At 43.6% G+C, this 23,215-nt stretch overlaps 1 long non-coding RNA gene across 1 annotated transcript in view; it reads right to left on the reverse strand.

Moving 5' to 3' along the window:
* The window catches only part of LOC134970168 (uncharacterized), a 78,327-nt gene extending 71,454 nt beyond the window's left edge, over positions 1-6,873 (reverse strand). Inside the window, exons 1-2 of the long non-coding RNA XR_010189708.1 lie at positions 6,805-6,873; positions 287-410 (exon numbers count right to left, since the gene is read on the reverse strand). This is a non-coding gene — a long non-coding RNA (uncharacterized LOC134970168). The remainder of the gene's footprint in view (positions 1-286; positions 411-6,804) is intronic.
* Positions 6,874-23,215: the final 16,342 nt, after the last annotated feature.

The following is a 23,215-nucleotide window of genomic DNA, read 5'->3' on the forward strand; positions in this document are numbered from 1 at the left end:
CTCAGTAGAATAATACTGCTGTTCTGGGCGGGCAGTGTGGAGACTGTGCTGCTGTTCTCGGGGGATGCGGGGATGCGGGTGGAGGAGACTGTGCTATTGTTCTGGGGAGTTTGGGCAGTGGAGACTGTGCTTCTGTTCTGGGTGTGGGGACAGGGGAGACTGTGCTGATGTTCTGGGGGTGCGGGCAGTGTGGAGATTGTGCTTTTGTTCTGGGGGGTTGTGGATCTACCAGTGTTGCAGGCGGGGGGATGTATAGACAGCATGTTGCAGCTCGCTTTTGCCTCACCTGACAGGTCCAGGAAGTCTGATGTTCCAGCATCTGGTGCTGTTGTCAGTGATCCCACTGCTCCTGGGGCTGATGACAAGGGGTCCACTGCTGGTGTTGAGGACTACGGGAACTGCTGCCGGCGCTGTGACAATGAAACCCAAAGTTGGTTGGTTAGAATGATATCGTTCTGATGTATGGCCAGCTTATGGGGCATTTGGGCACACACCCTGCACACTATATGTGCACCTGCCAGTGGCAACACCCACATGCATTATGCAAATTTTTTTTTTTTTTTTACATATACAGAAGATATGTTTGATATTTCATGCTTTTCACTTTGTTAGAATTATACTTTAAGGGTGGAATGTACAAAGAGTGTGGAGCACATTCCACCAAACATTGCAATTATACTAATCACATACTGTATGTACTAACATATGCAATTACTATCGCAAGAGCTGCCCTTTGCAAAGTTGCTGCCACTGGGAGAGAGGTTGTCTGTAGGTCTCCTCCACCTCTAGCCCTGGGAGCCAACTGGTGGTGACGTCTGCAGGGCTCATCAATCTCCTCCTCTCTGGACCTAGAAGGTGAGACTGGATAGCTTGGGGAGAAGAGGGTTGGGGGATCCAGGAGCATGCTGGGAGGCTGCAAGCACAGGGGGTGAGGGCGGTCGCAGTGAGCGGCGCTGAGCGGCTGAGGCTGCCGGATGAGTAAAAAAGCCATTAGACTTCTTAAGAGTAATGCAGGCAAAAGTTGGCAGTACGCTCCGCATCGGTAAGTGAACGTCCATAAATAAGTACGTCTGAAAATGCCGGAAAAACCCCCCCAAAATAGGGTTTTTAATACATTGTTCCTTTAGTACATCCCACACTAAATAGTGCAGACACTGCTGTGTTGCATGCATGTATATATGCATATATGAGTATGTATGAATGTATGTTTTAATATATGCATGTATTTTGCTATAAGGTTTTCTAAGAGTAACAACTTCTAAATATTGTCCCCAGGCAATGTAATTTAAGATGCACCTTCCCCAGTACTGATAGCATGCAGGTATCACATAAAGTGCAGTTACCTACTCCAGTAAAAGTTACTTATGAAGTTCATTCCTTAAAAAAACGACAATTATTTAAGGCACAAGGGACTTTATTGAAGATAAACAGCGTCTGAGTACCAAATGCAATCTGTGGTTTGAAAAACAGATAAGGAAAGGAGCCGACTGAATGACTGAACAAGTTCTCTTCAAATCTTAGGTCTCATTTTACTCAATAAAGAAATATTTCTGGTTTCAAAAGTATTCAAACCATCAAGTTCTATTCTGTGTGAAGAAAGGCGCCCAGCTTTTATGTCAGTTGCATGGCTGTTTTGTGTCCCTTTCCTCTGCCCCAGGAGACTTGCAGTGTTTATCAGACTTAATCAACATGAGTGACAGTAGAGCTGATAAAGAGGAATGGCTGGCTGCTGGTGGGACTGGACTCTTTTGAAATGTCACTACTGAGAGATCTGCATTTACATTTGCTTGTGAGCCAGGCTCTTACAAGATTTTCATCTTTACACTGGAGGGATGAAAGCTTAAGCTATTTAAGTACCCCTTAGACATATTAAGAACCTATTATAAAAGTTACGGTGTCAGCGTGACAGCATGACGGCGAAGTACCTGCACTTAAGGAGATGTACTCCCAGCTTGATCATGGTTTTGCAGTGTTATAGGAGGTGATGGGAGTGGTAGATTGCAGTAATACTACAGGGGACACAGAGTTACTGATGGATGCTCCAGTACAAGGCTACATCTAGTGCTCAGCGTGAGACCAGAATGTCTACATCTTACTGTAACTTGCATTAAACTAATCTAAAAAGGGAAAAATTAACCATATTTATAATTTATATGGAGAAGTGGCAGATGTAAGTTGTGCTTCTCCAGATAAAGTAAGGGCGTATACATAGTAAAAGATGACATTCAGTGTTTCTGTTCTTCTAAAAAAATAGATCTGCATTCTGGGCCTGATTCAGAGTTCCACGTAACCCAATGGCTTACTTGCTGTACATCTCTGATGTTTGTGGGTATGTCCATGTGCAGAACGAGTCCTACATGATCGCTGGCAGTCCCCACTTTGCCGCAGCATGATTGACAGGTGCCGAGCCTAGGGTCAGCACTCAGATTGCAGATGCTGCATTAGCATATTAGTTTACGGTATTGCACAGCTGCATCCCTGAGGCTGTGCAGTGCCACAGATCTCTTAATCAGGCCTTTTTATACACACTGCAAATGTTATATCTGCCACACCTGCAATGCACATGGGTGGTCATTCCGAGTTGTTCGCTCGTTATTTTTTTTCCGCAACGGAGCGATTAGTCGCTAATGCGCATGCGCAATGTCCGCAGTGCGACTGCGCCAAGTAAATTTGCTGTGCAGTTAGGTATTTTACTCACGGCATTACTAGGTTTTTTCTTCGTTCTGGTGATCGTAATGTGATTGACAGGAAGTGGGTGTTTCTGGGCGGAAACTGGCCGTTTTATGGGAGTGTTTGAAAAAACGCTACCGTTTCTGGGAAAAACGCGGGAGTGGCTGGAGAAACGGAGGAATGTCTGGGCGAACGCTGGGTGTGTTTGTGACGTCAAACCAGGAACGACAAGCACTGAACTGATCGCACTGGAAGAGTAAGTCTCGAGCTACTCAGAAACTGCACAGAGAAGTCTTTTCGCAATATTGCGAATCTTTCGTTCGCTATTTTGCTAAGCTAAGATTCACTCCCAATAGGCGGCGGCTTAGCGTGTGCAAAGCTGCTAAAAGCAGCTTGCGAGCGAACAACTCAGAATGAGGGCCATGGTTTTGCCCAACTGCTAACAAATTTGCTGCTTCGATCAACTCTGAATTACCACCATTGTCTCTTGCTTCAGCTTTTCATGCTGCAACTGCTGCTCCCAGAAAAAAACCTTACCTTTTGTAAGAGACCCACTGGTAATGATAATGAGTCAACTCAGTTCACAGTGAAACAACATTATTATGACATCTGCCCAGGCTGAAAAGATTTGGCTACAATTATTGAGACCTCTACCATGACTCAATCTGATACAGTAAACATCAATAGACTGGTGGAGGATAATTTTAATGACAATGTACAAATTAGCATGTCACAAAGTCCCTTCAAATACTAGGAGGGAACAAAGCCAATTCGGAGCCCCTTGTACAAACTCGCTTTGGTGTACATAAGTTGCCCACCCTCCAGCGTAAACTCAAACAGTTTCTAGCACAACCAGAAACCTTGTGAGTGATCGACATATGAGGCTACTTCCAAACAATATGGAAAAACTGATGTTCATTAAAAATTAATTACAAATTCTACGAAGTACTGTAGATCTGTGCTGCCATTTACAACAAACATAAACTTCTTCTATAATAATGGTTTCTATTGGGCATAAGCTAATAGTGTGTGGTGATTATAATGATGATGATTATACTTACAACAGTGAGGAGGGTGATGATGAGTCTGACATGTTTTAAATGTGACTACGAATAACAACACTGTTAGCTGCATTAACCCATTGACATATTTGTTTAAGCAAACCTCAAAGATGTGGTCTTTTGTGGGGGCCCATACAAACCAAGCACTTCAGTCACAAAGGTGGCAGCTCCTGTCGCTGAAGTGCTTTATTTGTTAAACTGTGCATGTCTTTTTTAATATACAACAAAAGGAGTAGGTAGGAGGACACAAGAATAATTTTATCATGCACCAGTTTTCTTTTCATTATGGGCTGTATTATTTGGGAGCATTGTGGATGGTCTTTTCTCTCTCGCAAAGTCGATCCTCATGCTTCTTACAATCATCCTCCCTTGTGTGTGCTTGACTGGCAGCATTTAATAAATTCTAAAATAATAATTGTATAATGTTATATTTTTGGGGATGCATTGTTGACGGTCTTCTGTCTCTCACATCTCACAAATTGATCCTTTACTAGCTCATGCTTCTTATTGTCATCCTATCCTGCATGTGCTTGACTGGCAGTGTATAATAAATTAAAATAATAATTGTATAACACTATTTTTAGAGGGGCATTGTTGATGGTCTTCTATCTCTTGGAACGTGCAAGTCTATCCTTTACTAGCTCATGCATCTTATCATCCTGTCTTGTGTGTGCTTGACTGGCAATGTATAATAAATTATAATAGTGTGATACTGTATTTTTGTGGAAGCATTGTTGATGGTCTTTTGTCTCTCACAAGGTCATTTGAATATCTTTTGTCCTGACTCCTTCGGCCTGTGATTTGCTGCATAGTCTAGTTTGCAATTGTATTAAAATTTAGAAATCAAATTTCACATTAGGATTATTTAAAAAAAATTGTCTATTTTTTTCTCTTTTATTATTATTATTATTATTATTATTAATAATAATAATAATAATATGGATAATTTCATTTCTATAGCACTCTTTCTCTGACAGGACTTAAGGTACTTTATAGACATCAAAAACAATGCACATAGGGGGTTATTCAGCATCAGTAGCAGTTTTGCTAAAATTGTAAAACTGCTTCTGTTTAATAATCACATGCTGGGAGCCGCCCAACATAGGACAAGGCCATCTAGTATATGTAGCACCACACTGCGTTGCGATCGCATTTCAAATGAGATTGCATCATAGAAATTGGGAAATACAGGTAGCCCCCCTGCATACACAGCCAGGCTGCATATGCAGGTGCACTGGCGACATGTTTCCCATTGCAGGAAACACAGGCAACATCATCCAGCCACTCCGAAAATGTCCATGAAATACCTGCGTTTCCCGTACTACTCCAAACCCCCATACTCCTGCCACCTGCCAATCACAATGCTTAGCTACTGCTACTGAATAAACTCATAATAAAGCAATAGACAAGCCACACAGACATAAAAAGAAAACCCTTAAACGCACAGTAAGCATAATACAGGATTGGTGTAGGCCTTTTGGGTAATAACTTCCATGGGTTCTGTATTCCACCCTAACAAGGTACCAGGAGAGGCAGCCACCTTGGGTGCACAGCGTAGGATTACCCTGAGTGGAATAGTCTATCCCTAAAAGAGATGACACTGGTGATTGCAGCCTCCTAATGCTCAGAGTAAGGTCCCAATAAAACTGTTAGGTCCGTGTATTTTTCATCTTCTTATCAACAAGCGTACCTGATGAGGCAGCCATTTTGAGCCCAATACAAAGGTTACACTGTGGGAGGTGAGCCATCAATCAATCAATCAATCAATCAAATAATTAATCAATCAATCAATCAATCCTCTTTAATCAATTAGTCAATCAATCAATCAATTTATCAATCAATCAATCAATGCTTTACCTGACTTCCACTACAAACTCCACTTCCCTTGCCCTGTACAGCTCTTGGGCCTCTGAGATAGAGTACTGTATTTCTACATTAAAGAAAACAATATTTTTGTGGGGTCATATAGTTTATTAAACTGCTATCCTGCCTCTCACTGTTGCTCAACAATGTTTCATAGATGTGCTATAGTCTTTAAAACTGGCGTGTATTTGTGCCGCTGCTCTGTTGCTTCGCTTAGCCAGCCAGCTTGCTGCACCCTTTGGCCAAAATTGTTGGAAAAGTTTGTGAGCTGTGAGGTGGTAAAAACTGAATAAAAATGACTGGAAATGAATGTTACTGATAATAATACTATAGGAACAAAAATAGGTCCAAATGACTACATTTTAGCTGTTTTTATCAATTTTCAAGAAATTCAAAACCAATCCAAATCTGAACCAAAGCACTTGTGAAGGTCCACGCACATCTCTAATTTAAAGTTGTATCGTGTAAACAAGCTTTAAGAAGTATCTCTATGAACAATTGTGTGTGTTCTAAAGTTAAAATAAATCTGAGGACTGAATTGTCTTTCCCTTTTCTATCATGTCACATTTTTGATTAAACAGAAATATATTAATGAGTTGCACATAATCAAATACCATAGTTCTGTGAAAAGTGTATGATATATACAGTGGGGGGTATTAATCAAAGTTCAGAGAGAGATAAAGTGGAGAGAGAAAAAGTACCAACCAGACAGCTCCTGTCATTTTCAAACACAGCCTGAAAAATCATAGAAGCTTATTGACTGGTATATTATCTCTTCCCACTTTATCCCTCTCGAAGCTTTGATAAATCTTGCCCACAGTACTGTATCTTCTGTACAATATCCTCCAGCAAAAAAAGTCTGGTAAATCCATCCCAAAATGCAATGCAATTTCTACTTTAAAATGATAAATAAAATAAATAGTACTATACACGAGTCATAAGGTAATGACAGATGTAAGGAGATCAGGGTAGAAGTGCCCTCTCCTGGGATAGATGGGCTCCTCCAAACACACAGCAGCTAGGAAAATAGCACACCAGTCCAGAGTTTTCATGCAATCTAGCCATGGCTAGTTTTATTGTGCAGTATAAATAAAACCTAAAAAGAAATCCTAGCCCGTCTGGGCACTAACTGAACATTATAGATTCCCTCTCTCCGAGTTGTAGGACCTAATGCCCCTACCACAAACATAGGCATATGCACAGTACTTACAGTCAGTAAATCACAGAGCCTCACAACAAGCTTGCTTCCTATTTCCCCAGGTAGTGAGCCAAATGATGACAGACCTTATATCAGCTTCCTACAGGTGCAGGCACTAATTAGCCTGCCCTCAGTCTGAAAGCCTAAAGACCCAAAATGGTCTCTGTGGCTGGAGGCCTCCCTTCCATCTCACATCCACACCCCCAGGACCGACATCCGGCTTTTACTGTAAGCCCAAAATCTCATCAAGTCTTTTTCGCAAAACAGACTTTCTTGCTGGTTTAAAATACATAGGCCAGAAACCTGGGACAAACATATATCCCATTTATCAATTTACCTGTGCTTCTATAACACAGTTAACTGACTGACACATTCTGACTAAGACTATGTGCAATATGTATCAAAACTTCTAAACAATGGAAAAATGACATGTGGAGAAGTTGCCCATAGCAACCAGTTAGCTTCTATCCTTCATTTTATAGAATGTACTAGTTAAATGCTAGATAGAAGCTGGTTGTTTGCTGTACATAACTTCTCTACTCTTAAAATGGTTTGATACATTTCCCCATGTCACCATAATCTTTTGACAAATTAATAATAAATAATATACATTTAAATTAGGTAAATTGTTGTGGCCATCTATATCAAATTATGGTACACATTTATATGGGACATAAAGAGGGGCATTTGTTGAAATCCAGCATATGTTCTTCAGTTTTGGAAGTGTTGGATTATGTTTACCTAAGAGAACTAAGTGCAATCAGTACATCATCTGTTGATTTTTTTTATACTGTATAAATACATGGGAATGTAAATGAGCCTGGTATATTTAACTCAGAGAATTTTTAAGTCTATGTAAGGAGCAATCTGTTTGAAGGTGTCTTTTTCTGCTAAAAGTGAACAGTTCTAAATTGTCTTAGGTGGGTTATACACTGGCTGTCAGAAAATGCCAGTGACACCACATGTTAAACCAAATTCACCATTGCTTAGGGTGGGTACACAATAGGATGACAGCCAATAGTTCTGATGGTCGGGCCGAACTCCCTTCAGCCAGGACCATGCAAGATTGCCTGTACATACTACAAGATGCAATGAATGATGAAACAATACTTTGGTCCATCCCTCATTACACTGCAGAGCCCCGCATTCAATATTGTCTGATTGGCCATACAGCATGGCCGACCAGAAAATGTGACATGTGACCTGTGGGAGCACGCAATTGTGCGTACACACTAGATGATCTAGACGATTAGTCATTATAATACTGCAAATCATTCTGATATTGGGGGTCATTCCGAGTTTTTTGCTCGTTATTTTTTTTCGCTACGGAGCGATTAGTCACAAACTGTGCATGCGCAATGTACACAGCGCGCCTGTGCCAAGTAAATTAGCACAAAAGTTAGGTATTTTACTCACGGCGTAACTAAGTTTTTTAATCGTTCTGCTGATCGTAGTGTGATTGACAGGAAGTGGGTGTTTCTGGGCGGAAACTGGCCATTTTCTGGGAGTGTGCGGAAAAACACAAGCGTTTCAGGTAAAAACGTGGGAGTGGCTGGAGAAATGGGGGAGTGTCTGGGCGAACGCTGGGTGTGTTTGTGACGTCAAACCAGGAACGAAAAGGACTGAGCTGGTCGCAGTGAAAGAGTAAGTCTGGAGCTACTCAGAAACTGCGGGGTAATCGTTACGAGAAAATTAGCGAATCTTTCGTTCGCAATTCTGCTAAGTTAAGATACACTCCCAGAGGGCGGCGGCTTAGCGTGTGCAATGCTGCTAAAAGCAGCTAGCGAGCGAACAACTCGGAATCACCCCCATAATTCTAGTGTGTATCCATCCTTACACTTGCAGTTGGGGGTGGGTTCATGGAGGATATAGGGCCTTATTCAGAGCTGATCACTATAGCTGTGATCGCTCTGAAGGCAGTGTTTTGCGAGTCTGTGCATGTGCAGTGGCCACAGTGCGCGTGCGTGGGCTATCAAGAGGCGATCACATCAAGGAAGGATGCGATCACATCGCGACTGATAGGCGTAGGGTGTCCGGAGTGACAACGTGGCACTGGGGGGGAGGATATCAAGAAACATTTTTCCTGTGAGTGGAAATATGGTGCCGGATGCTCCATAAGCAGAGATCTACCTCTATTTGATACGAGCACAATTTAATTGCGATCGCATAGCGGGGCGGAACCACACATCCTGCGTAGTCTTGCCCTTTGCTGGCTATAGCAAAATCTGCAACCAATTCTGATTAACCCCCATTGAGTATCTAGCCTACCAAAGTCTCTGCCATTGCATACAGTACTTGCATGCGTAAGCAGAGATACTGTAGGTTTATTGGAACTCATAAGTTTCATCTCCATACCGGTTAAAATGCTGTTAACTAAACTAAAAATGCCAATAAAAGAAATTTGTAATGCCAAAAGATGCTTAGAATAGTCACAGATAGCATAATCCTTAAAATTATCTATGTATTGCATGGGTCCTATTTTATATATGCATATATAAGGCACAGCTGCAATGTATACAAAAAGAACCAACAAATTGCTTGGCGCTATTAGTGGGAATATTAAGTCCCCAGTATGTATTACTATAATAGATACAGTATGAATACTTTTAAATATACAGTATTTCTCATAAGCCACTAGTTCCCTTGTTAAATCTTTGACACAATTCAACCACATTATTCCACCCAATCTTTATACAATGGAACAGCGCTAATAACAATATAAAAATTAAAGATATTCTGTTGGAAAAAAACGTCTGATTAAGAGTAGAACATGTCAGAGGTTGCTTCCAGGCTAACCTACTAATCTGCTTTATGAAGACTTAAGGAGGTGCTGGGCACTGGCAGCAGTGCAAGTATGTGGGTACGCTCGGGTACAGAGTACACATAAGAATTTGGCAGCAGGTATGCAGTACCACCTGCCACACACTGCCATTACCACAATTATAATGTGGCACAAAGCAACAAGACCATGGTGCTTGGCAGCATGACGGCTCCTCCCACTTTGTCAGGGTTACTGGGAGTGCGACAGTGGCTGCATTTTCCTGTTATAATGGATGCATTACTATATATTGTTAGTAAATTGGGGGCATTACTATATATTTCTATTATACTGGAGGTAGCACTATATATTTCTATTATACTGGAGACATTACTAAATATGTTTAGCCTTGCTTTCAGATAAAAAAAAAGGGGCTGTTGTGTGGCTACGCCGCTAGTGTCATGTAGCCACTCCCACTAGCACCATGTGGCCACACACCCCTCACAACACATGGCCACGCCCATTTTTCAGCACTCAGTACCACTAAGAAAATATTTCTACTTGCACCACTGGGCACTGGGCACTGCTATTACTGTAGTTGGGAAAGGTTAGCTGCACACATATGCAAGGCACATTTGGAGGACATACAGTAAGGCAGTTTGCATACTGACTCCCCACTGCCAGTGCACATACTTGGCCATCAACTGAGAAGGTGAGCCCCCCGTGCAGGCCAGTTAGGACCAGGACGGGTCCATTTCAGAATACAGATTTTAAAGACGTCTGCTGTACTCATTATTGAGCCTGGAAGAGACTGCGACACCACATTGGTGAGTTGATGGAAGACGGACGTTCAGTCTGCAGACTCTCCCCGCCAGCTCTTAATTCACAGTTCACACACAGTGCATGTTTTACCTGCACAGGGACATCCACCTCCCATTCGCTCCTAAACTTCTGGTCGCGTGGGGGAACTTGATTTAAATACATTTATTTGCACATAGATCCAGTGCATCACCTATCCATCCTGGGACTTGCATTTCCACAAGGCTGATTCCTTTACTGGATATTATAAGCTTCATACTGTATATATGATTATTTCTATTAAATTAATCCATTAAGATTAATGTGGCGTTTTATTAGATCATTGATGTTTTTTTACAGAGGTTATATTTTTATATGAATACTGATATTATTGTCTATGCTGATTCTTTAGCTAATAAATTACAGGTTGAGTATCCCTTATCCAAAATGCTTGGGACCAGAGGTATTTTGGATATCAGATTTTTCCGTATTTTGGAATAATTGCATACCATAATGAGATATCATGGTGATGGGACCTAAATCTAAGCACACAATTAATTTATGTTTCATATACACCTTATACACACAGCCTGAAGGCCATTTAATGCAATATTTTTAATAACTTTGTGTATTAAACACAGTTTGTGCACATTGAGCTATCAAAAAACAAAAGTTTCACTATCCCACTCTCACTCAAAAAAGTCTGTATTTCGGAATATTCCGTATTTCGGAATATTTGGATATGGGATACTCAACCTGTAATAATTTTTATCAATTGTGTCTTGACTTACATTCCATACCTGTGGTCTACACATATATTTTTATATTATTAGCTCTGTTCCATTGGATAAAGATTGGTTGGAACAGCTGAAATGTAGTAGCTTATTCATTTTCATATAATCATGTTATCTACAGCATAATGTCTTAAACATAAAAACATGACATTAAATGCAGTCCACAGGACCGTCTAATAGTGTTCAAACATGTTTAATCCACTATTTTTATATATTTCATTTAAGTGATCTGCAGTGATCATAAAGTCAATATAATGTCATACCTCCCAACTTTAATAGCTGTAGATTTCGGGACCTGGTGCACTGGTAGCGCCTGTGCCCCCCAAAAAGGGGTGGGGCCTCAGCTAAAGAGAGTGGGGTCTCTATTCAGTGATCCCGGCTGCTTTGCATAGCAGAGCAGCAATGACACACAGGCTCTCCTAACTTATTCACCCCAACAATGTAATGCCTAAGGGCACAATCAGCTTCTGCTGATAAAAATGATATGTGGCATGCCTATATTCTGTGTGTGACTGCAGCTGTATCTGCATACAAAATGCTACGTTACAGTGTTTTCCGGTATGCAGATACAGCCACAGTCACGCACAAAATATAGGCATGCTACATATTTTAATCAGCAGAAGCTGCTTGTGCATCCTAGTCACATAGCAACATAAATAAGACACATTTTTGACAAGAAAGGTGCTGGACATTAGCTGAGCTGACCTAGAGCTGCCAGCTGACTCACGCCAGGCATCTCCTGCTGCATAGCATATTGAGGCAAGCTGTATGAGGACACATCTTTATACAAGCAGAGGCAGAGGTCACAGTGTTAGCTGCCTTGTAAGTGCTGTTTGTGGGTGGGTGGGTGGGTTGGTAGTGTAATAGTGTTTGGTGTAAGATTATTTATTATTACCAGTTATTTATATAGCGCACACATATTCCGCAGCGCTTTACAGAGAATACTGTCATTGTATATTCCCTACCACATGTACACACACATTCACACTAGGGTTAATTTTGTTAGGAACCAATTAACCTACCAGTATATTTTTGGTTTGTGGGAGGAAACCGGAGTACACGGAGGAAACCCATGCAAGTACGGGGAGAATATACAAACTCCACACAGTTAGGGCCATGGTGGGAATTGAACCTATGGCCTCAGTGCTGTGAGGCAGTAATGCTAACCATTACACCATCCGTACTGCCCTGCATCAAGTATGTCATGTGTATAAATGCATTAATAATGTGTGGTATATGTATAAAGGGCACTATGTGTGTCATTATGTGTATAAGAGCATTAATAATGTGTGGCATATGTGTAATGGACAATATGTGTATAAGTACATTAATAATGTGCAGCATATGTGTAAGGAACATTATGTGTATAATGGCATTAACAATGTGTAGCGTATGTATAAGGGACATTATGTGTATAAGAGCATTAATAAAGGTTGGCATTGTGTGTAAGGCGCATTATGTTTATAAGGACATTAATAACATGAAGTGTAAGGGGCATTATTGTGTGATATTGTGTGTATAAAGGCCTAATTAATGTGTGGCATTATGTATATGAGGCTATCTACTGTGTGGGGTAATGTAAAGAAAGGGCATTACTGTGTGGTCTAATGTGAATAAAGAGCAATATGTTGTGGTGTAATGTGAATAAGGAGCAATTCAGTGTGATGTAATGTGAATAAGGAGCAATTCAGTGTGATGTAATGTGAATAAGGGGCATTACTGTGAGGAATAATGTATATAAGGTAAAGTAGTAATACTTTGTGATGTACCGTAAATAAGGGACATTATTGCATGATAAAATGTGAATAATTGCACTACTGTGTTGCGTAATTTGAATTGGGGGTACTATTGTGTGGCCATGCCTCTTTCCAGCAAGAACAAGCCCCTTTTTGGGCTGTGTGCCGAATGTGCAAACTGTTCCTATTTAAAATATAATGAGGACTGCTATGTGTGAGGGGTGATGGTGCTGGGAAAGGGGTGCAGGGTCAGAGGCGGAACTAGCGGTGGTGTTAGGGAGCACCAGCCAAAATCTTGCCTAGGACATCATATTGGTTAGGGCCAGCTCTGCACCCCACCTGCAGGACACTGTGGCCCGTGGGCTGGACATAGAGACAGTGTCCGAATATCGGGACTGTCCTGCTGGAATCGGGACAGTTGGGAGATATGTAATGTTCATACCAACATTATAACTGAGGTTCTGAGCTCACTCTCCCCTTTTACTGTGTCTCTTGACATATAGTTTGACATCATTTTGTAGACCCACATATCTGGCAGATATTTTATTTAAGAGTATTTGTAGTTGGAGCTGGGAGAGGGTGTGAAGTCTACATTGTTTGTTTCTTCCAAAATGCAGTAGACTACGCTTAATTAGAAAACCCAGATAAATGCTTTCACCCTCTTTATGGAGTACTGCTGTTACACCAGTAGCTGATGCCAGGTGGGAAGCAGTTAGGCTTGTCTGAGATCAAAGGCCACATTAATGGAAACTATCTGATGTGCCTAGTTTCAATCTGCCAAAGGTTTGATCGATTAAACATTTGACCCTTTTTAATCCCCTTAGGAGTCAAATTTTGAAAAATCCCTGCTTAGTGGGTAGCTGCAAATACCTGTCTCAGTTTTCAGACCAACTGGCAGGTCACATGTTCCAGGTCATTCAGCATGTGCACAGGCAGAGTTCACCAACTGTCACATTTTCCAGAGATAAATGGTGATGCATTGTAAATGGCAGATGGATGTTTTGCCTCATAACTCCGAAATTAAGCATCCAAATACAAAGCCTGCAAATCTACAGACTGAGACCTTTTATTTGATATATGATGTGCCCTGCTTAGACAATGGCATCATAGAAATATGAAAATCATAAAAGTCATCCTTCTGCTAGTAATATATAGGATGGTAGCTGGGGAAGGCAAGTGTGAGGCAAGAGTGACGTGGAGATGGAGCTCCGGCCTTGAAAGCCAGAGCAGGTACCAAGCGGAGATAAGAGGATGCAAAGTGGAAGGGGAGCAGGTGGGTGAGGAAGCTGGACATGTGCTACTCCTGATGAATTTGGGTCAGGATTATAGTAAAAGATGACCATAGTGGATAGCAGGGCTTTAAGTGGTCCTGGTGAGGTGGTGGAACTCACGGAGGAGGACCATGGAGGCACCAGGACCTGAGGAAGGAGTAGGTGGCTGCAGCTCATCAGTAACACTAGTGCCACCTGTATCATCGATATACGCAGATAATGGGGTGGGCTTTTCTGTTGGAATTACTGTGCAGGGCAATGGAGATGGTGGAACTAGTTCCCCCTACCATTACAGGTGGTGGAACTCAGTTCCACCTCGTCCCCCCCCACTTTAACCCCTGGTGGATAGCTCACCAGAGGACATCTAGAGGTCTGGAGTCGTTTCCAGAGGCAGTGACATAACCAGGTATTGACGTGAGTGGGAACAAAAAGTGAAAAATAGTCACCAACAGTTGTTTTTTTTTTTAAATGTATCTGGAGATCGAAACCGGCAGGTTTAGAAGTAAAAGGCTGAGGCACAGTAATCTTTAATATTACCCTAGTGTGTGTGTTACCACATGATAGGGAATATAGATTGTAAGCTCCACTGGGGCAGGGACAGAAGTTAATGACTGAAATATTCTCTGTAAAGTGCTGCAGAATGTGTGTGTGCCACATAAGTAATACATAAAAATAATAAATACCTGTAAGTTGTTTGTTACATTCAACCATTTAGGTTTATCTGACTAAAATCACAACTCCACCCCTCTTATTGGCTGATACAGTACTAGGCCTAATTCTGAGGTGGGAAAAATACTGTAATGATTTTTGCAGAGTTGAGCAATGTTTTTTGAACTGCGCACTGGCGTAATAATAATGGGTGCAGTGCATGCGGTGCACACGGGCCCCCAGGGGTCCAGGGGGGTCCACACCGCACGCCCTGCACCCATTCATTTAAATACTTACCCTCCGGCGTCCCGTGGCGCAGCATCAGCACTGCAGAAATCACTGGGAAAATGGCATGGCGCCATTTTCCCTGTGATTCGCGCAAACGCAGTAAGAAAATCACTGGGAAACTGTCCGCCACTCCATTTTCCCAGTGATTTGCGCATGCACTCTAGGCTCTGAGATAGCGCTAGGGATCCCTAGGGACCCTAGTGCCCAGATCTGTATAGTTCTGCTGGCTAGAGTGCAGGGGACCCAGACCGATCCTGCACACGCGCCTCCTCCTCTCTAGAAGTGCCCCTGGAACTGCGCATATGTTGAACTGCACATGCGCAGGCCGGTGATTGACTAGCGATGGTGATCTCAGTGAGGATTTGGATGGACAGTGATTGGCAGTCAGTTTGATGGGAAGTAAGGGGTGGGGTGGCTTGTCAAACATCAGCGTGTTATCAATGTTTTCTGGGTGTGCCGCAGTCCATTCATACTTGCACTGGCTCCTACATCTTAGTTGTAATGGTCCATCTGAGCAGATGCAGGAGTTTGATGGAGCAACTGCTGTTGCCTGTGGTGCAGCCAGCGGGTGTCTCTGCACAAATCCCGACATTAGCATATTTTTGCAGTACCACTGCGCATGAAGACTCCGTTGTGACGTGATTTCCATCCACCTTTGCTTTAGTCCCACAATCACAATTAAGGTGTCATCTTACAGATGTTTTCTGACCTACAGATGTGCACTTGTTCCTCGCAGTTGCATTTATTTGCACCCGTGTTTTATTTGCTACGGCAAGTGTGCTCGCGTATGGGCATGTGTGCATAGTTGCAACCGCAATGAGTGTGCATGTGATTACGCATTGCTGCAGGGAAGAGAAAGCACTTATCTGTATATAAATATCCATTCCCATGTCAGCTGTCTCCACAATCAAGCAATGTTGAATTGCTCCTGTGTTTTAGTATCCATTGCGGCTACTTGCAGTGAGTTGGATACTTAATTATTGGTGGCCACCCAACCCCTGATAATGAACTGGCATCTTTACATATTAATCATTACTATGTTTAATGAATGCACTTACAAATGATAATCCAGTGCAGATATGATTGGCACTGTATGGTAATATACCATATTGCAAGTACAGTATATCAAAGGGAAAATGTTGCAGTTTCCATGAAAACCTATAAAACCCATTTGTTTAATCAGGGACAGATCTCTTATGCAGGGGCATATTAAGAGAGGAGGGGGATGTGTTCAGTCTCTGTCTGGGCCATCTCCTGTCTAGCCCGCAGCGCAGTAGAAGTCTGAGCACTAGGGTCACTAGAACATACTTGCCTACATTCAAGCTGCTCCGGGAGGGAGGGAGCAGCCTGGTCACATAGGAGGGGTGTATAGGAGGTGGCACGGGGGTGTGGAGGAGGTGGTATGGGGCGTGGTGACGTGATCACGTCATCATAGACCCACCCCCCGCTTTACAATCCCCACATTACCGGCATTGTAAAGCAAGGGGAGGGGCTACGGTGACACAATTCACGTCATCGCCCCGCCCCTTCTGTGTGACTGGATGGTGATATGAGCTGGAGGGATGCGATAAGTGGTGGGGAGCGGCGGGGAGCAGTGGGGATTGAGCTGCATGCGGGAGACTTGCCTACTTCCACGGGGGGTCGGGAGTGCCATCCGATTTTCGGGAGCCTTCCGGCCTTTCCGAGAGAGTAGGCAAGAGACTCTAGTGCTGTACCAGAGTCCACTGTGTACGAGCAGGGGTTCCCACTAACCATCACATACACGGGCTTTCCACTTCCGGAAAATGGCAGCCTCCTTGACTGTGCAGCAGATGCGAGAGGCCAGATTATTAAAAAAAAAAATGATAAGGAGATACTATTGGACAATATTCCCGTATGTGCCTCAAATGCCCTATGCATCACATGCCCCGCTTCAACTACATGCTCCTCTGTACTATGGGGGTAATTCAGACCAAAAATATTGTATTAAATGACCTTCAGGCTGTGTATATAAGATGTATATGAAACATAAATGTATTCTGTGCTTAGACTTGGGTCCCATCACCATAATATCTCATTATGGTATGCAATTATTCCAAAATACGGATAAATCCCATATCCAAAATACTTTTGGACCCAAGCATTTTGGATAAGGGATACTCAACCTGTACTGCTAACTGGGAGCATGGTGCACTTTTATAGCTTGTACGGTGCACTGCACGCTAGTCGCAGCACTGCATGGCAAAGAAGAGAGTTTAAGACAGTAGTGAGCTCACCTGCACAGCGTCAGAGCCAGCTGCAGGCAGACAAGTGTGTAAGATACATTGCCCTGGGAGCTGTCTGCTGTCTCACTGGAACAGCACAGCACTGCCGGTAAAATAACAAAAATCCCTGATCTTCTGTAACTCCTTGGCACCCCCTCACATCCTGCACCCGGGGCGCATGCCCTGCTATACTTGATCATACACAGCGAACCTCCAGGATTTCCCTGCACTGCTGACAACCCACGGCAGCCTCTGGTTCCACAAAGGGACATATCCGAAACCAACCTTACCTGACCAGTGGGCGATAAAGAATTACACCAGGGCAACCTAGCCCCGCACCAAGTATTAACGTATTTTTAAAGGGGCATTTCTTTATTTCATATATCTGGTAAAAAGGCTTACTGAAACTTCACTTTTGGACACTGCAGTCCTACAATACTATTAAGTAACAGGGTGCAAACCATTGATATTACAGCTGCCTACACGTCTAACCTTCCTTCCATACATCACAGTATCCCAATGAGTATCGCTCACCCATTGCCACTATACTTATTACATATAATGGGAAGCAGCATCTGATGGCAATACAGACTGATGTACAGTATAATTTGTGTTTTCTCTTCAATATCTGATTTCACCAGTGTTCTCACTGCGTAGTGAGTCTATCACCTATCCTGCACTGATTTCAACAGGACAAGGGAGACACCACACATACTGTAGGTAGAAACCGGAACTTGCTTTATAACCCACTGGAAGCACTGGAATTTGCTCACTGTATGAAGTGCCCTGTTCTTTAAAACAAATAGGAGTAATACCGCAAAAAATATAAAAGTGACAATACTATCAGTGATACTCATTTCACACCGCACAAATAACCCAGTATCGACCCGAAAATATCATGGGTCAGTGTGTGATGTGAAAGGTCCATGGTCGAATTCCCAGGTCACCAGACCTGGTAATTCAACCCGGGAATAAAACAGTTTTATACCTGGGTTGAATACCGAGTCAGTGGCAGCGTGAACGGGTTGATGCGACCCGGGACCCATTCACTACATAGGCAGAGGCGGTGGGGAGATGAGCTCCGCCCCCGCTGCTGGTTTCGCCCCCCCCCGCCGCTTTGGCAACCGACAAAGTAAATTGCTGGGTCAGTTAGCCTGCTGATAGGATCCAATGCCGGATCCCACCAGGGAATGACCCATTTACAGTTCCCGGGTGGAATCCGTCATTGACGGTGTGAAAGGGGTATAACTGATATGAACGCATGATTATGAATTATTATTAATCTTCTATGTCCCATTATTACCTTAGACCAAAAAAGCTCACCTATCAGTCAGTTACTGACTTGAATTTCTCCCTGGTTGGTCCGTGCTGCTACAGTTTGAAACAATGTTTATATTGCTAATTATATATTTCTTTAACAGATTGTAGCTAGCAGCACAGCCCAGGCTTCCTTTGATTACTTAACCAAACAGCACACTGTACAAACCCATAATGTTTAGTCTATCGCTGAAATTGAGCCCGTATAATATGCCACACAGAAGGGCAATTTGCTAATTGGAATTTATAGAATACTTTATGATGGTAATATACAGTTATTGCTCTCTCTCAAAAAAAAAATTGTTTTGTTTTGGTTTATCCATCTTTTTGTACCCCTCTTATAATTCCTTATATATTCTTTCTAAAACATGTGTCTATATTTTGCACGTGTATATAGCTCACTCATTTTTTTTTAACCATTGCCTTTTTAATGAAACAAAGTTTTCTTTAATGCATACTAATTAAAAGTTATGGGGGTCATTCCGAGTTGTTCGCTCGGTAAATTTCTTCGCATCGCAGCGATTTTCCGCTTAGTGTGCATGCGCAATGTTCGCACTGTGACTGCGCCAAGTAAATTTGCTATGCAGTTAGGAATTTTACTCACGGTTTTTTCTTCGTTTTGGTGATCGTACTGTGATTGACAGGAAGTGGGTGTTTCTGGGCGGAAACTGGCCGTTTTATGGGTGTGTGTGAAAAAACGCTACCGTTTCTGGGAAAAACGCGGGAGTGGCTGGAGAAACGGAGGAGTGTCTGGGCGAACGCTGGGTGTGTTTGTGACGTCAAACCAGGAACGACAAGCACTGAACTGATCGCAGATGCCGAGTAAGTTTCGAGTTACTCAGAAACTGCACAGAGATGTCTTATCGCAACATTGCGAATCTTTCGTTCGCAATTTTAAGAAGCTAAGATTCACTCCCAGTAGGCGGCGGCTTAGCGTGTGCAAAGCTGCTAAAAGCAGCTTGCGAGCGAACAACTCGGAATGACCCCCCATATCTTCAAACTTAATACAATATAGGCAGAGTCAGAGCCGGCACTACCCGCTCAGCAAGGCTATGCAGTGCAGGTAGGCGCCAAGCTGAAGAGGCACTCTGACTGCACTGCTACCTTGCTGCTCCTGCTTCGCCTGTCACACTGGGTGACAAGCAGCGGTGCCAGCAGTGTGTAGCGCGGTTTCCCGAGTAATGTCCCTCTGGCTGCCTCTCCCTCTGCCCCAGAGAGACTGCTGCCACCCGACAGCCCACACACAGTGCCACTGCCATCCTCCAGAGCCACTGCTTTTGGCTGAGTAACAGAGCAGAGCATGCGAGAGGTAGCTGGAGAAGGCGGAGGAGGTGCAATCCCAGCCGAAACCTTCTACAGATACGGGGTGTGGGAGAGGAGAAGGAGAGTGTGCCGCGCAGAGGAGCATTTAGAGGACCCAAGCGCCGAGCATGAAACAAAGTTAGTCACACTGCGGAATTGTGTACTGGAGTGAAATCACTCATTCACTCCAGTCACCAGGGCAGCCAAGCAGTGCAGGCACTCTATGTGAGTGTGGGCAGTGTGTGTGTAGGGCACTCAGTGTGTGTGTATATGTGGCATTTATCATGTGCATAAGGGGCTATGCTACCATGGGCATGTGCATAAGGGGAGCTGCTACCGTGGGCATGTGTAAAAGGCGCACTGCTATCCTGAGCATGTGTAAAAGGGGCGCGCCTACCCTGGGCATGTGTATAAGGTGCGCTGCTACCCTGGGAATGTGCAAAAGGCACACTGCTACCCTGGGATTGTGCAAAAGGGGTGCTGCTACCCACAGCATGTGTAAAAGGGGTGCTGCTACCCTCGGCATGTATATAAGGGACGCTGTTAACGTGGACATGTGTAAAAGGTGCGCTGCTCCCCTGGGCATGTGTATAAGGGGCACTGCTACCGTGGGCATGTGTATTGATGCCACTGATAACATGGGCATGTGTTTAAGGGTTACTGCTACTGTGGGCATGTGTATAAGTGGCACTGATACTGTGGGCATTATTATGTCTATAAGTGGCACTGATACTGTGGGCATGTCTATAAAAGGCATTGATACTATGAGCATTATTATGTGTATAAGCAGCACTGATACTGTGGGCATTATGTGTAAAAGGGGCACTGCTACCATCGCATTGTGTATAAGTGGCAGTACTGTGTGTCATCATAATGTGAGTAAGGGACACTACTCTGTGCTGTAATATGAAATAGGGGCACTATGTGAAGTGTAATAAAGATTGTGCTACTGTGTGGCGGAACTTGAATTGTTACTATTGTTACAGTATGTGGGTTAGGGCACAAATTTGTAGTTTGCAGGGGGGACGAACATCCTCCCATCAGCCCCGGCTCTGCCTAATGGGAGGGGAGTAGGTGGTGGGGGAAATGAGTTCCAACACCTCTCCAGGACCACTTTAAGCCCTGGCTCTACCTAATATAATGTGCATAAAATGCTCTACCTGGCATAATGTGTATAATGGAATCTACCTGGCATAATGTGTATACTGGGTTCTACCTGGCATAATGTGTAAAAGTGGCTCTATCTGGCATAATGTGTATAAGCGGCTCTATCTGGCATAATCGGCTCTACTTGGCATAATGTGTGTAACTGGATCTACCTGACATAGGCCCTCATTCCGAGTTGTTCGCTCGCTAGCTGCTTTTAGCAGCAGTGCAAATGCTAAGCCACCACCCACTGGGTGTGTATCTTAGCTTAGCAGAAGTGCGACCAAAAGGATCGCAACGATGCTACAAAAAAAGAGGGTGCAGTTTCTGAGTAGTTCGAGACTTACTCCTAGCTAGTGATCACTTCAGACTGTTTAGTTCCTGTTTTGACATCACAAACACGCCCTGCGTTCGGCCAGTCATGCCTACGTTTTCCCAGCCACTTCTGCATTTTTATCCGACACGCCTGCGTTTTTACACACATTCCCCGAAAACAGTCAGTTACCACCCAGAAACACCAACTTCCTGTCAATCACTCTGCGGCCAGCAGTGCGACTGAAAAGCGTCGCTAGACCTTATGTGAAACTGCATCGGCTTTTGTGAAAGTACGTCGCGCGTGCGCACTGCACCCCATACGCATGTGCAGAAATGCAGATTTTTAGCCTGATCGCTGCGCTGCGAACAACGGCAGCTAGCGATCAACTCGGAATGAGGGCCATAATGTGTTTAATGGGCTCTACCTGGTGTAATGTGTAAAAAATGCTCTACCTGGTATAATGTGTATAAGCGGCTCTACCTGGCAAAATGTGAATAATGGGCTGTACCTGGCATAATGTGTGGATTGGGCTTTACCTAGCATGATGTGAATAAGGGGCTCTACTGTGGTGTAACATGTATAAGCAGATCTTCTCTGGCATAACATGTATAAGTGGCTGTCCTGTGTGGTATAATGTGTATAAGGGGCTCTACTGTGTGGCATTATGTGTATAAGGGTACTACTATGCAGTGTAATGTGACTAATGGACACAACTGCATGGTGTAATGTGAATTGGTACTATTCTGTGGCCACACCACTATATTTTTGATGCACGCCTTCAGCATGCACTATTCCTGTTTTGAGCATGGCGGGCATGAAAGGAAACTGGGCCTGTCACCAATTTAGGATTTTAAAATATTTTTTTTCTTTTCAAATGTAACATGCCCCCAATTCAATACAGGGGAGGGGGTTTTCAAAATATACCCTTGCTCCAGGCACCATGGCTACATCTCTGATAAGGGGCACTACTGTGGGCATTGTGTATAAGGAGTACTACTGAGTAGCTTTAACGTGAATAAGGGACACTGCTATGTGGTGTAATGTGAATCAGGGGCACCATGTTTGGGGTAATGTGAATAAAATTGTGCTACTGTGTAGCATAATTTGAATTGGGGTACCATTGTGTGGCCACATCCCTTCCTTATGAGACCACACCCTTTTTTGTGGCGCACGCTGTCCCTTTTTAACATATGGGAGGGCGCAAATTTATCATTTGCAGGGGGGGGGGGGCGCCAAACACCCTAGCACCGGCCCTGGGCAGAGTGCCCACGTAAGCGAGTACTTCTCATATCCTTTCTTGGATAGTACTGTCTTAAAACTACTGTATATGTTACCTATTTGTTTTATCAGGGGCAGATCTCTGATGCAGAGGCAGGGGCATAACTAGGCCCCATAGCAAAATCTTGAAAAGGCCCCAGTCTTTGTCACTACAATGTCCCTTAGGGGCAGGAGACAGGGGAGTGAGAGAGAAAGAAAGCAAGTTAAAGAGAGGGAGAGAGAGAGGGGGGGTATGGAAAAAGAGGGAATGAGAGAGAGAGAGACAGTATCAGGGGGAGAGAAAAAGAGAGGAGCGAGAGAGAGAAAGAGAGTATTAGGGAGAGAGAGGGGGAGACAGAGGGAGAAGGAGTGAGCAGGAGAGACACTACTTGACTACAGAACAGAATGGGGATGGAGGCATAGACGTACAGATGGGGGGGTGGATGGACTGGGGTAAAGGCGGACATCTGGACAGAGCACCACATGGGGGTATAGTCGGAAGGGCGGGAAGAGGCATAGACAGACGGATAGAGCACCATATGGAGGTAT

The sequence above is a fragment of the Pseudophryne corroboree genome, chromosome 11 (assembly GCF_028390025.1).
Source record: "Pseudophryne corroboree isolate aPseCor3 chromosome 11, aPseCor3.hap2, whole genome shotgun sequence".
Classification (NCBI taxonomy): domain Eukaryota; kingdom Metazoa; phylum Chordata; class Amphibia; order Anura; family Myobatrachidae; genus Pseudophryne; species Pseudophryne corroboree.